Source organism: Myotis davidii, unplaced genomic scaffold, assembly GCF_000327345.1.
Source record: "Myotis davidii unplaced genomic scaffold, ASM32734v1 scaffold698, whole genome shotgun sequence".
Taxonomy (NCBI): domain Eukaryota; kingdom Metazoa; phylum Chordata; class Mammalia; order Chiroptera; family Vespertilionidae; genus Myotis; species Myotis davidii.
The window spans coordinates 2,029,741-2,035,218 of NW_006290032.1; positions in this window are offsets into that span (position 1 = coordinate 2,029,741).

Sequence of the window (5,478 nt, forward strand, 5' to 3'; positions counted from 1 at the left end):
CAGCCTAGAGAATCCCACATTCATAAACATACATTTTAAAAAAACAAAACAAAAACACCAGCCGGCATTTATGGAGCTTTTCTGAAAGTGCTGTGAGCTCCAGAACGGGGTCCCCCGAGACTCCCCCGCCAACTCAGTGTGGGAAAGGCTTCTCTGAGCCCCGTTTTGCAGGAGGGAAAACCAAGCTCAGGAAGTTGAAATAAATTGTCCACGGTCGCACAGGAGGTCGCACAGACTCGCATTATACTGAGTCTGAGCACAGCTCAGGCTTCTCTGTGCACCTACTATGTGCCAGGTGCTGTCCTAGAGATCGGGACAGGGCAGTGAACAGAACACAGCACTCTCCACCCTCCTGTGGCTGCCATCAGACACAGACAACAGTTATGGGGGTTACAAGAGGGAAGCGGGATCGGGGAGGCTGGAAAGGTTAAAGGGGGCCAAATAAATGGTGATGGGAGGTGATCTGACTTTGGGTGATGAGCACAGGATGTACAGGTCATGTGTCATAGAAATGTACGCTTGAAAGCCAGGAAGTGTGTAGCCTCTTTGGCATCTTACTCTTCTAGAGTAGTATCTTCCTCCCCCTCCTCCTCCAATTAGCACAGTACCGATAAGAATTACTGTATGCAAAGCACTAGGTCATGCGAGTTTTTCCTCCCACAAGCCACGCATGGACACTCAGCCTCCACACTTTTAGTGAGGATTACAGAGTGGCGACTGCTGACTCTTGTAACAAGGCAAGGATAGCGTCACTGAGTGTGTGCCGCGTTCACAGTGGGAGCAGCACCCACAGGGCTGACAGAAACCACCGTCCTCTGGTTGCGGACACCACAGGCTGGCCGAGTGTCAGCGGGACCTGAGCGTTTTCGTTACCTTCCTGTGACAGCTCCTCTGGGAGACAGGAGAGCGTGGTGTCATCACCCAGTGACGGACAGCAGAATGGTGACACTCATGCCATTTGCTCATGTGTGAGCAGTTCAGACACGCAGTTTGTGAAATTTTCTGCTAGGGTGGCGCATGCGTCTGTTGTGAGTATAACCTAACTGAACAATGTGGACAATCTCCTTTTGCATAATACTGTATAATGTTTTAAACCGAAGAATAAGTGATAAGATTTACAAGCTTCTAATAAGCCAGTGTAAGTGGGTAGAATTGCTATGCAGAGTATGCGTTCTCATTCTGAGCGAGAGCACTTCCGACTGCTCTCAGTTCAGACGGCACCTGCATGAATAATGCATGGCAGTTAGAATGAATTATCGATGGGAACTGATGGAGGCAGATGCAGTCCAGTGGGGTCTCGGCTCGGGACTGCTCCGTGTGCTAAAAGTAATTTTATTTCATTTTGATGAGGCGTGATTATAATAAATCTGTTTCGCCGTGCCTAAACAGGTTTCAGTTATGGGGAAATTTAATCGTAGACAAAAATTATACCTTAGTACTGTCCGGTGGGCTGTAGGAAAAAACAACATCAAAACTAACCTAGCCTCCCCGACCGAACTTGAAAAATCCAGCTAACAGCCCCCCATTCCGCGGTAAAGGGAGCCCCCTGCAGTGCCTGTCTGTTCAGGGAATTCCCGTTCTTCAGCCAAGTTGCCCATAAAGCACATTCCGTAACGTGAAGCGTTTATGTGCCCTTTGCTCTATAAGCCCGGAGATACATCTCCATGAAGAAAAGTAACGGTAAAGGACAGACCTTCCATCACCATTTATTTGGCCCCCTTTAACCTTTACAACCTCCCCCATCCCGCTTCCCTCTTGTAACCCCCATAACTGTTGTCTGTGTCTGAGTTTCCATTTTATAGCCCTCGTATGAGTGAAATCATCTGGTTCTTATCTTTCTCTGACTTATTTCACTTAGCATGATATTTTCAAGGTCCATCCATGTTGCTGCAAATGGCAGTATTTCACCCTTTTTTTTTTTTTTTATAGCTGAGTAATGTTGCGTTGTATATATGAACCACATCTTCTCACCCAATCATCTATCGCAGGGCACTCTGGTTGTTTCCATGTCTTAGCCACTGTGAATAATGTTGCGATGAACACAGGAGGGAATATATATTTGCAAATAGATGTTTTTGAGTTTTCCAGGTAGATACCCAGAAGAGGGATTGCGGGATCATATGCTAATTCCATTCTTAATTTTATGAGGAACCAGCATACTGTTTTCCACGGTGGTTGTACCAGCTGACATTCCCACCAGCAGTGAATGAGGGTTCCTTTTCCTCCACACCCTCTCCAGCTCTTGTTGGTGCTTGTCTTGTTGGTGATGGCTGCTCTAACAGGTGTGAGGTGGTATCACTGTAGCTTCGATTTGCATTTTCCTAATAGCTAGTGAGGTTGAGTATCTTCTCATATACTGTTGGCCATCTGTGTCTTCTTGAGGGAGCTGCCTGTTAGGTCCTCTACCCATGTTTTAATGGGCTTGCGTGCTGAGTTGTATGAGCTCTTTACGATGAGAGCACTATCAGGTGCTGAGCCTGTCTCACCCTCAGGCATCGGCCGCCTCCAGCCGGGATCCACGTGCGCTGTCACGGAGAGGACCCCCTGCCGCAGTGAAGCGAGCTGCCCGCCTGCCACGGCGGGGGAGGGGAGGGACTTCCCTTCCTTGTGGGGGCCTCACTGCTGTTGGCTCCCCTGTAGACGTGTGCACACACCTGGCTCCCGCTACGAACCGCACCCTGTGAACCAGGCTGCCGTCAGCTCACGCCAGTCAAGTGGACACTGCAGTGCTGCTGTCTAGCCCACACACAGCCAACATGCCTGACCCTCACCCAGCAGGCCACAGAATGGGGGACCCTATTGGCCCCCTGACCACCACTGTGCGTGTATTCAGGGGGCTCTGATGCCTCCGGCCGGGGTTTCCCTGAATGTAATGGGCGGGGGGGGTGGGGGGGGCGGTGTCTTCAGCACCTACAGCACCTTGACTGAGCGGGTCCAGGGATCACGCAGTTGGGGCCGCTGAAGGCAAGAGCCCAGGTCTGTGCATCGTCACAGGCCCCGGTGCCTCCCAGGCCAGGCTCACGGTGAGAGCTGCTCCCGGGGACCCTTGAGTACTAACTGGTAAGCTTCCCTCAACCAGGGCCCAGGCATCACCTTTCTCCTTCTCAGACATTCCTGCCCCTGGAGCGCCCGGGCCTGCCCAGCTCACCTGGGATCCCTGCTGCCCCTTCAGCGAGGCCTCAGCCAGCTCTCCGCCCCCAGGCCGCTTCCTCTTCCCCCTGACGCCACTCAGCTGTGGCTCTGCCTCCAGCTCACTTAGAGGTGAGATCTCATTACTACAGATTTCTTTCCTTTTGTCCTCGTTGTTTTTTGAAAAAAGGAAAGAAAGACAATCCTGGACATTTGTAAATCATAAGAGGCTAGAAATCTTATAGCCTGGACCGAACACAGTTCCCTTCCTCCCTCCTTTCATTCCAGTTAATCCTGAGGCTCCAAAAGGAGGCCTTCAGGCCACACGGGCTGTGCTGCATGATTATGTAACGGAAGGGGGAGAGCAAAGTGGCTGGGGGCAGAGGTGCTCCAGGTAATGCTGCCATGAGGATGCCATGAGGAAACCGACATGCAGCACGCTCTGCCCGCGCCCGCACAGCGCGGATGCCCGTGCGCCCAGCTGTTCCCACGGGCCAGGCTGCCTTCCCCGCTGGTGCTCAGCGCTATGAAGGCCTCCGAGTGAACCCACCACCAGCCGCTCCTCTCCGGACATGGCACAAAGCCCGGGGATTAAGAGGGCCCCAGCACTGCGCAGCCCCCGCAGAGCCCGCAGACACCAAGGTTTCTAACACACAGTCCCATACTCTTTCCGCCACCCGCACGCTTAGCTCACACTCCTAAGGGAATGCAGGACCAAGAAAGCCTCAGGGCTCTGGATCGCCCGTCGTTTTCAAGGTATGAGTTATGCCCAATCAGTAAGCGAAGAGGAAATGACAGGATGAGTTACAAGACTGAGTGTGAAGGCAATGACACGAGCACACAGCCAGCCGGTGGCTTCCTGGTGTGGGGTGTGGGGGGCGGGTGGGGCATCTACCTCCCACCTGGGTGGTTTCTTTTGTCTCCCTGTGTCCATCCCTTGACCCCACCGCTCGGGGTTCTGTCTGGTGGGATTCACCGTGGGCTGAGGCGTCGCAGGCTGTGCTGCTGTCACCACCTCGAGCGGGCAGCCCACGGGCCAGCAGCTCCCTCAGGTGGGACGTAAAGGCCGAGAGGGCCACAGAGCCCTACGGTGCCCAGCTCTGAGTTCCCGCGTTTCTGCCTTCCTCCCCCTGCACATACGCCACGGACCGTAACAGCCGCGGGAAATGAAAAGCAGGCGCTGTGCGCTGTTCGTTACACACGAGCTTTCACTACAAACAGCCTCTCTTGGGGCCGATGGGACAGCGCGAGGGCTCGGCTCACGCGGCCTCAGACGTTTCACAGCCACATCGGCATTCTGTCCACGGAGCATGCACAGCGATGACTTCATCCTGTGGGTGAAGGATAACGGTCTCCCCTGCCTCTGTCTCCTTTCGGTCGGAGCTGATGCAATAGGGGGCGCAGATAAAGGACCACTCGCTGAGAGGACTGCCCGTGAGTGCTCACCTCCACCAAGCACCCGGCCATCGGTCAGCACCCCGCCCGCGGACCGCCCACAGCTCGCATGGAGAGCAGAGCGGCCTTTCTTCCTTCCTTTTTTTTTTTTTGAAGGAAAATTTACAGTTTGAAGGACATACGTTTTTTTCTTCCCAGCTACAGGAGGAGGGGAGGAGGGGAGGAGGAGCAGCAGGAGGGAGGGGAGGAAGAGGAGGAGGAGGAGGAGGAGGAGGCGGCTCTCATAGGAAACAAAGTCCCAAGCTCAAAACGAAGCAGTCTGCTAAGGCAGGTGACTCACCTTCACTAGATCTATCCAGGTGACACCTTCATGGCCACAAAACTAGAACGTCTCAGCGCCTTCCCTCACCAGCGCCCCGACCCGCACCAGCACACACAGCTAGCAGAGCGTCCCTGGCACTGCCCTGGACTCTGCAGCTGCTTCTTCCCTGAGCCCGCGCTGCCTCTCTCTCTCTCTCTCCTTTTCCTTCACGCACTGATGACCTTGACCGCACTCCGCCCAGACGTGGGCATCGTTTTCACAAGTTATATTTTGGCCCAGAAATGTTGTCATACTTTGCCAAATAGAGGTCAATGTTTGAAGTAAGGCTAAAGCTCTACATGTTTTCAAATAGGCGTCTGGGGAGGGGGAAAGGTTATAGATTGGCATATTGGATTTAACATTTCCCTTTCTGAAACAAGTAGTTAAAACACCTTGACCGCACTCCGCCCAGACGTGGGCATCGTTTTCACAAGTTATATTTTGGCCCAGAAATGTTGTCATACTTTGCCAAATAGAGGTCAATGTTTGAAGTAAGGCTAAAGCTCTACATGTTTTCAAATAGGCGTCTGGGGAGGGGGAAAGGTTATAGATTGGCATATTGGATTTAACATTTCCTTTTCTGAAAAAAGTAG